The sequence below is a fragment of the Neophocaena asiaeorientalis genome, unplaced genomic scaffold, assembly GCF_003031525.2.
Source record: "Neophocaena asiaeorientalis asiaeorientalis breed wild unplaced genomic scaffold, Neophocaena_asiaeorientalis_V1.1 scaffold91, whole genome shotgun sequence".
Classification (NCBI taxonomy): domain Eukaryota; kingdom Metazoa; phylum Chordata; class Mammalia; order Artiodactyla; family Phocoenidae; genus Neophocaena; species Neophocaena asiaeorientalis.
The window spans coordinates 13,294,336-13,304,351 of NW_020173198.1; the positions used below are offsets into that span (position 1 = coordinate 13,294,336).

Sequence of the window (10,016 nt, forward strand, 5' to 3'; positions counted from 1 at the left end):
AGCCCTGTTTTTAAAGGTGAGAAATTTGTGACTTGGACAGGATAATAGAGATTCTGTTCTAAAAGGTCACCCAACTATGAACCAAGTGGCAGATCTGGGTTCACACCTGGGCTGACTGCAGTGTCCACATCTGGACCACCATCTCAGCTGCCCAGGAATCCTGATGGATGTGTACCTCTGGCACATCACCCGCTCTCCTCTCCATGGCCGCTCTGTGTGGGTGGGCGGCCAGATGGACAGACAGACCCAGCTGGCTGCAGTGCCCTGAGCCCCACTTCCCTCTGCCCCAGCCATACCAGCCTCCCAGTTCCTCTCGTGAACCAAGCCCCTTCCTGTCTCAAGGGCTATGTATGTATTGTTCCTTCTTCTTAGAATATTCCTCTTCTGCTTACTTAGTTAACTCTAAATCACCTTTCAGGAATGAGCAGATGTCCTCTGAGGATCGCTTCCTTGCCCCCAGTTACGTGGGCCCTTCTCTGTAATCTCTGGAACCCTGTGTATGATTCCTTCACAGCACGTACAGTTTGTAATTATTTATCCCTTCATATATAATTTTCACATTAATATGTTTAAAGTCTCTTCTCTGATAAGACTGCAAGCTCCATTGGGGCAGGGGGATCATGTCGACAACACTAACTGATGTATCCTCAGGACCCAGCACAGTGCCTGACTCACATGAGTGGCTCAATGAACCCTCACTGTCTGACCTTCATAAAAAGCCCCTCCTGAACTCTTACTCCCAGTACCTAAGGTGTTGGGGCAGGTGCTGGGACTGGTCCTTGAGTGTGTAAAGGGGATCACGGGAAAGTTTGGGGATTACAGATGAAGGCATGGGCTACCCTTGACCATTGAACTCTAGAGAAACTAAACTACTACTAAACCCAAGACAGCATAATACCTGGGCAGGTAAAACTTTCTGAACCAAGGCTGGGCCAGTTATAAGCAGTGAGGAAAACCGTTTGAATCAGTGAGAAAATTGAGGCAGAGGCTGAACCTCAATGACAAGGGGAATGACCCAGGAGGAACTGGTCATTTAGGGAGCAGTTTGATGAGAAATGCAACATGAGAACTCTGATGAGAGGGGCCTATCAGGATACACTGCAGCTGGAGAAATGGAGTCAAGATGGCAGACCACAGCCCTCCCACTAGAAACGTTCATCTGTCGATTCATGTATTGGTTTGTTCATCCATCCACCCATCCATCCATCCATCCATCCACTCACCCACCCATCCATCCACCCATCCATCCATCCATCCACCCACCCACCCATCCATCCATCCATCCACCCACCCATCCATCCACCCACCCACCCATCCATCCACCCACCCATCCATCCATTTGTCTAATATACAATGAGCTTGCCTCCCCTGTTCTAGAGACTGGGGATACTGCAGTGAACAGAACTGATACTCAGCTGTGCCTCTGTGGACCTGACCTACTGGGTGAGCAGCAGGTCACAGCCTGTATATGGTGGCACACCATGGGCCAGGTCTAGACCTCAGGAGCCAGGTCCAGGCTAGAGGTATAAATGTGGTAGCCATGGCCATGCTGACTACACGAGAACCGTGGCATCAACCTAAGTGGCTTTTGCTGAACCACTGTGATATGGAACAAGAGGCTGGGGCACACTCCTTGCTCTGGGTCACCCTGGGTTAGGAGCAAGTCCTTCATATTAGAAAATACTATGCAGAAGCTTAAAAGAGTAAGGAGAAGAGAGGTCTATTTAAAGAGGAGGAGGGCATGTATCATATCCCATTTACGTCCAAGAAGAGGAAGGCCAATAAATGTTTGATAAAACCACAACAGCATTCAACGGCTCCACGTAGAGCAGAAGTTCCATGTCCCGGGGACACTGGCAATGTCTGCAGACATCTCGTGTCATCACAACTGGGGAGAAGGGAGAGGTGGGACCAGGTAAAGCCAGGGATGCTGCTCAACGTCCTACAATGCACAGGTGAGGTCCCATAACAAAGAATTATCTGGCCCCAAATGTCAACTGTGCTACAGTTGAGAAACCCTGGTGTAGAGATACTTAAATGTCACCAAACTGGCTCCCGAGACAACCCCAGGCTACGAGCAGCCTGCAGGCTTTGGGGGCCGTATGCTCTTTTGGCCAGTCTGACACCCCTCCCGCTTCTGCTGGCAAGAGCATCCTGATTTCCTTTGGGGAAGCACCCTGCTCCCACTGGTCTGTAGCTTTAGGAGGAGGTATGCAAGTACAGCACCCTGGTGAACACAGAGATTAGCAGACAAGGGGCATGGCCCCCACCACCAAGAGGAAGCAAGGCTCAGATCCAGGGCCCTTGTCAGCACTGGGAGAAACAGATGCCTTTCCAGTGGGGGCAGCTGAGCTGAGGGGATACAAGCCTGGAGGTGCCCACAGACATCCTGCCACCACAGCCTGGCCGTGAACGGAGCCAGCCCAGAGAGCAAAACAACCCTCTCCAAAGACTGGAGACGGAGTCCTCATAACCTTGAGCTCCTGAAATTCAAGCTATGCATGCCCTTGGTCTTTTCCATTAGGCAGTCAATGAATGTCCTCCATTTCTTACACTGGATTGAGCTGGGTTTCCTTCTCCTACAAGGAAGACAGTGCAGGTATAGATAGGGAATTAGCGCCCTAAACAGAAGAATCAGCTGATCAGCTAGTAGTCCACGCTGTCCCAACTGGAGGATCCCTGGCCTGGATGTGAAGGGGGATCACATCGCAGGATCAGGCTGGGTCCTGCCGAGGAGGTGGCTGCATCAGATGCCCTGTCATCCAGGTTATCAGGGACTACTCAGATTCACCCTCCACCTCCAGCCCGCGTACCAAGACATGACTCCCCACGGAAACCTGCCCACAAGGGACCAAGCACAGGGACCAGCAAACAGAAGCACCAGAACTACAGAGACCAGGGGTTTCCAGCTGTGACACTGTTGATACTCGGGGTCAGATCACTGTCATGGGGGCTGTCCCCGCCTCGACAATGGGCTGTGGTGTAGCAGGTTCCCAAACACCCCGCCCCCGCGTGGTCTGGCAAGAGAAACATAAGACAAGTGCTCCTGGGGGCGGGAAGAAAGAAGAGACATCTGAGCTGATTCTGAGTAGGACAGTCCCCAGGGCTTGGGACCAGAGTTGTTATCAGGCATGTGGCATGTGGAAAAAACCCCAGAAACACAGCAGGACAGAAACTGGTGCAGAGGACCAAACCATGTCCAGAAATCCGAGACCACAACCAGACGAAACAGGTGCCCTTTCCCTTTCTTACTCACTCCACTTGGAAAACAACTTTCTGGCAAAAAAAAAAAAATCCTCACTGTCAACACGAACACTCTATATGTGATTTGTATGGTGAACGGGGATGTTTTCTTTCCTGATCGGGTTAATTTAGGGGGCACCGGCATATGGTTTTACAGATATTGATGAAAAGCAGTAAAGTTTTTATGAATAAACATGTCACCAACCAATCAACTCTGTACCATTTTAACCCTGTAACAGAACAATCACTGGTCTTTAAAAAGCTACAGGTGGACAGTATTAGGAGTGACGAGGTAATCGTGCCAGAAAACATTTTCCCAGCAGGCAGGGATCCTCTGATTTCCAACAACTGCCACAGGCAGGCGGCCTGGGGCTGTCACATCTGCATGCGATCCGGGCTTCCAGGAGAAAAAGTGCCCCCTGCACTTTATCCTGATTCCTTCCCTTCCCTCTTCCCAAAAGCTTAGAGAAGAAAGGCTGCAGCCAAATAGAGAGAATGGGGTGCACAAGAAGCCATCCAAAGACTGAAGGTAGAAAACACTCACGGATCCGTGGTTTGCGGAACTTTTCTTCCCAGGGCAGAAGAAAGATGGGTGGATACAGGGAGTTAGGAGTTTGCTCTCTGGGTCAAGGACTAAGAACGGGCAAGAAGACAGAAGGCTGGGAAGCCAAGAAGTGGGGGGAAAAGAGAGAGAGAGAGAGAGGAGCCCCAAAGAAAGAGGGAGAGAGGAGAGGAGGAGGAAGGAGGGAGATGGGGGAGAGGGGGAGAAGAGGGAAGCAGAATAAGAAAGAGTAAAGTAGAAAAGGAGGGACGAGAGGGGGAGGGGGAGAAAGGGAGAGAAATCATGGGGCTGAGTGGAGAGAAAGGACAGAAGCTCGAAGACCCCCATGCTGACACTTTAGCACTTTTTCTGTTCCACGTCCCGCAGGGATGTCACCATTGCCCGGCCCTCATGACACATGCCTGGAGACAGGAGAGCCAGACAGCCCCAAAGCAGCAAGTACACCTGGCAAGAGGTGACTCCCATGGAAGCTCCTTCTGGAACCAGGGCCCTCTAGATGCTGAGTATAAGGCGTATGCCACGGGGGCAACGAAGTCTGGGTTAAACACACGAAACCTGGAGCATTTTCACCGTGGATGAACTGGGGGAAACACAAAACTGTCTAAATGACAAAACCTGGATGGATGTGGCATAGCACGAGCAGTGCCCACGACTGCCTCATGTGGACCGGGAGGCTGCAGTTCCCGCTGGATGGAGGCTGGGAGGGAAGACTGTTCTGTCCCTCCTGCCACCCCAGGAGGGGCTCAGCAAATGTTCGTTGAATGAATACATACTGCGCTGTGACCCTAAACTCCTGGGCTTTCCCTGCCTCTGCACTGAGTGGACTGGAGGGGAAAGTTTAAGAAGAGCTGAAGGAGACGGGGACCATCAGTGGCCTTACTGGTTCAGAATCTGAGCAGAACACGGCCAGTTCTGGATTTCTCATCTCCCCCAGGCTAACGTGAAGGGGCTGCTTGAGTCTCACAGAGCTGAGGACGAAGCCACATCTCTCTGTGTCCCCTGAGCCCACCTGCCAAGACAGGGGACAGGAGAGAGAGGGGGGTGGGCTCTGGCCACAGTCTGGGAAGATGCTGCTCACCCCACCACCCAGGCTCGCAGAGAAGCTTTACTGGGACGGTTTTCTCCCTCGTCCTCTAGCCCAAGAGCTCCTCTGCAGGGGAGATGTGAATTTAATGGCCATCGCTTTTCACCACCTCATTTAAAAAAAAAAAAAAATCAAAATCAAAACCTTCCAGGTGTATTAAATGGAAGAGTAGGCGTTCCTGGCCCAGGTTAGGGAGCACGGGGCACGCGGCCTGGGTGAGAAGGATCTTTCTACCTGTCACCCTGGACCAGCTCACTCTGCCGGCCTTACTTCACGCCCTGACTGAGCGAGATCCCATCCTGGGAAGTGGAGCACCTCATTCCCCCCGCTGTACATGACGACCCACCAGCCCTGTGTCAGGTGGATGGAACGTCTGATGGATGCCGACTCCGGGCCCTGGACTGCACAGCATCCTGAGACACACGTATCAACCCTCCTGCAAGGGTTGATATAACTCATGGTGGAATTTTTATATTTTTAGTTTTTGTTCAGGCAACGGCGGGTAGGGAGAAGAAACAACCTGTTCTTCCTGTGTAATTACAAGACTTCATGGTGCTTGGAGTGGGTATGAAAAATCAAGGTTTCCAGGAGTAACTGCTGATTGCACTTCAATCAAGACTCTGAGACAGTCCTGCTGAGTCGGCAGGGAAGGCCATCTCAGCCATTCCGGGGCTCCTGCTCCCATCCCCCACCTACCGGACACCGTGGGCACTTGTGTGGTACCCAGACCACGCAGAGGGGGCCTGCAGGGACTGGCATGCTTGCTGCCAGCCTGCGGGGTCCTGGTTTCTGCTCCCGCACCACTCAAGGCAGGGGAGAGTTTTTGCCCACGCTGGGACCCCACCCTCTATTGGAGGTCTCACCTGTCCGGGGGCCCGGCCACTGGGAGCTTCAGCGCATTCCCCATGAACCCTTACCTGCCTCCTCAGGAGGCCAACAAAAATGCAAAGGAGTCTCTCTGTAAAAAGAAACAAACTTCAGGCTTTTGAAAACAACAGCCAGGAAGGAAAGCAGCTTTGTTGGGACTTCGATTTTCACCAGAAATCTCCCTTCAGACAAGGGAGCAGAAAAGGACCAGCTGGGTGTGACTGAGGAACCTGGAAAAGGGAATTACTGGAGGGAAACAGATTCACATCTTAGCCAAGTTATTTCTTCTTAGGTTTTGTTTCTCCAGTGGTGGGCGTGAAGGTGGGATACAGGGACCAAGCTGACACAGGTCCATTCAGCTGTGCCAATGCACTACAGGAAAAGGAAAGGACTTCCGAACACCTCTCTTCCTTTTTTATGTAATTACTTACATCCTGCCTCATTTGGAAAAAAGCTTTAAGGTGGGCTTAGAAAAGGTGACACCACCACCTAAAAACAGTACGTGAAGGAGGTGACTCTGGGCCAGGCAGCTCTGAGGGCCCTGGGCCGATGCAGGAAGCGAGGGCCGGGGGCCCTCAATTAGGAGCCACGAGGCTGTTTCTGCTGCCTTGAGGAGCAAAACTGAACATCCTTCTCTGCCTCAGAGGTGCCACGGTCCCTTCCTGCCCTGGTTCTTCATCGAAGGAGGAGCTAGAAGACTGGGGGAGCGGGGAGGCCAGGCGGGCTTCCTGGGGGCCTGGGGAGTCTCAGCTCCAGCTGGGGCAAGGGATCCACGGCTTTGAGCTCAGGGGCCTCAGAGGCCATCTCATCAGACTGGAGGAGGCCAGTGGGGGGCGGGGGAAGGAGTTGGCCAAGACACACAGAGGTGGGGCAGGCCTGGAAGCCAGGGCTCCAGATTCCCTACGCAGTGCGCCTTCCTGAGATCAGGAGGCTAAACATTCAGGGGACATCTGAAACCCTGGCCCTGCTGCCAGGCCTCGGCTGGGTTCTCCCTCACTCCTCCCTCCCTTCTCTCTTCCACAGGGCCTCTCTGCTGCCTCCGCTGGCTCCTTGCATCCCACTGCACTCTCCTGAGATGCTTTTCCTGCCGCCTCCCCAGCCTCAGGTGTCCCCGCAGACATCGCTGAGCTCTGGTCCCCAAGATTAAGTCAGGCTCTCTGCTCTCCACTCCCAGGGCCCTCCCTGGACACCACCCCTGTCCTGCCCCCGCCCCTTCGTTTCCAGGGATGACAGTTAATATCACTTGGGTCGTCTGCCTGCCCTTAGGAAGCACCATCACCACGTCAGCAAGAGTGGCGTGGCCACATGCTTTGCTTTTGTACCTCCCCTTCTGAAACATTCTCCACGTTTATAATGATTAACATCCACCTTCCCCATTAGAACTTGGCTGTTTCAATCACAAGTGTCCCTCGCCCGCCCATCCTCCCTTCCCAACTAAAACCAGACACCGGCATCCCTAGCTTTTTGAAAGTTCGCTTTACGCCACTTCGCTTTCACAAAAGACCTACATTAGCACGTGTTTTCGATAACTGAAAGAAATCCGAAAAGGATTCTCGCTTTTACAAAAAACGCTAACTGCTTCTTCACTTGATGCCATCTCAACTTACAAAAGAGCTCACAGGAACGCTCTGCTTTCTCATAGAGGGGGAAACCTGTTTTCAGTAGGTGACGACAGTGACCGCAGAACAAACATAAGCTGCAGATCTCCATGATGATCAAAGTTATCAGCCCCACGACTAACCTTCCAAGTCACCACCTGATAAATGCCCCGAGCAGCTCTAGATAAAACTGGGGCTGTTTGGGGGCACAGTAGCTAGGAAGGGGTCTTGAGACACAACAGGAAGACAAAGGGCTCCAGGCAACACATCTGTGCTCTTCTCTGTGCTTCTGGCAGCATGTTCTTCTACAAGTCACTGCTTTTGGTTTCCTCATATAAGAAAGAAATATAGGGCTTCCCTAGTGGCGCAGTGGTTGGAAGTCCACCTGCCGATGCAGGGGGCACGGGTTCGTGCCCCGGTCCGGGAAGATCCCACATGCCGCGGAGTGGCTGGGCCCGTGAGCCATGGCCGTTGAGCCTGTGCGTCCGGAGCCTGTGCTCCGCAATGGGAGAGGCCACAACAGTGAGAGGCCCGCGTACCGCAAAAAAAAAAAAAAAAAAAAAGAAAGAAATATAAAAGAGGGCGGGTCAAAACCGGACATCCCACCCGCCAAGATGGCATATCCACCTCACCTGATTCACAAAGCCCATGTCTGTCTTTTTTTCCCCCAGCTTTTCAAATATTAAATTATAGTACTGAATACATATTTCAAAATGCATGTACACACACACGTGCACACACAAAGGTGAGCTCTCAATTTTACTCAAACCCGAATATTCTATGACTTTATACATTTAGGCTGAAAATCTCTGCCTTAACGAATTTCTCAAATTCCGAGGGGCCCATAAATTCCACACACTGGTCTTCGCTGTTCTCTCCACCCTGTGAGAATATTACCTTGTCACCAATATCAGCTGCCTGTGGCAGTTATGACAATGAGTGATGGGTCAATGAAACTGTGGGGAGAATTCCTTGGAGGAAACGGGTGATGGAAATGGGTTCGTTTCACTGAAACATACACTTAGGGCACGTGCCTATGGGGCAGACAGTGGGCCACATGGCGGGGATAACAAGAGGAACAGGCAGGATCTTGTGTGTGACCCAGAGGAAGTTACTTAACCCATGGAGTCACAGCTTCCTCATCTATAAAAACAGGGGAGATGATACTAGTGCCTATAAGAGAAGGTGGCCAAAAGGATTAAATGACAATTGTAAAGTGAAATTCATGTTTTACAGCAAGACGAGAAAACTTTAAACATAAAAAAATTTCTCTGCCCTTCGGCCTCCTCTCTTCCCTTTACTATGCATTGTGTATCTGCATTAGGCATCGACCAAACCGCCCCCATCAGCAGAAATGCCTGCTCAACCATAAAGAGTGACATTCTCCCAGCATCAACAAGACAACTTCTTAGAAGATAACCTTCCTTCTTGATCTCTTTTTTTTTTTAACATCTTTATTGGAGTATAATTACTTTACAAAGGTGTGTTAGTTTCTGCTTTATAACAAAGTGAATCAGCTATACATATACATATATCCCCATATCTCTTCCCTCTTGCGTCTCCCTCCCTCCCACCCTCCCTATCCCACCTCTCTAGGTGTTCACAAAGCACCGAGCTGATCTCCCTGTGCTATGCGGCTGCTTCCCACTAGCTACCTATTTTACATTTGGCAGTGTATATACGTCCATGCCACTCTCTCACTTTGTCCCAGCTTACCCCTCCCGCTCCCTGTATCCTCAAGTCCATTCTCTAGTAGGTCTGCGTCTTTTTTTCCCCATCTTGCCCCTAGGTTCTTCATGACCATTATTTATTTTTTTTGGACTCCATATATATGTGGTAGCATACGGTATTTGTTTTTCTCTTTCTGACTTACTTCACTCTGCATGACAGACTCTAGGTCCAAGTCTTGTGCCCAGTTTTGGAATGGGTTGTTTGTCTTTTTGATATTGAGCTGCATGAGTTGCTTGGAAATTTTGGAGATTAATCCTTTGTCAGTTGGCTTCATTTGCAAATATTTTCTCCCATTGTGAGAGTTGGCTTTTCATCTTGTTTATGGTTTCCCTTGCTGTGCAAAAGATTTTAAGTTTCATTAGGTCCCATTTGTTTCTTTTTGTTTTTATTTCCATTTCTCTAGGAGGTGGGTCAAGAAGGACCTTGCTGTGATTTATGTCATAGAGTGTTCTGCCTATAATTTCTTCCTGGTTCAGTCTAGGAAGGTTGTGCATTTCTAAGAATTTGTCCATTTCTTCCAGATTGTCTCTTTTATTGGCATATAGTTGCTTGTAGTAACCTGTCATGATCCTTTGTATTTCTGCAGCGTCAGTTGTTACTTCTCCTTTTTCATTTGTAATTCTATTGATTTGAGTCTCTTTTTTTCTTGATGAATCTAGCTAATGGTTTATCAATTTTGTTTATCTTCTCAAAGAAACTCTTGTTTCTTGAGGTAGGACTGTCTTGCTATAAACTTCCCTCTTAGAACTGCTTTTGCTGCATCCCATACGTTTTGGGTCATTGTGTTTTCATTGTCGTTTGTTTCTAGGTAATTTTTGATTTCCTCTTTGAATTTTTCAGTGATCTCTTGGTTATTAAGTAGTGTATTGTTTAACCTCCATGTGTTCGTATTTTTTTACAGATTTTTTCCTGTAATTGATATCTAGTCTCA

General features: G+C 50.0%; 1 protein-coding gene across 3 annotated transcripts in view; it reads right to left on the minus strand.

The window, feature by feature from the left end:
- Window positions 1-10,016, minus strand: part of SNX29 (sorting nexin 29) — a 541,330-nt gene that overhangs the window by 151,239 nt on the left and 380,075 nt on the right. The window lies entirely within an intron of this gene.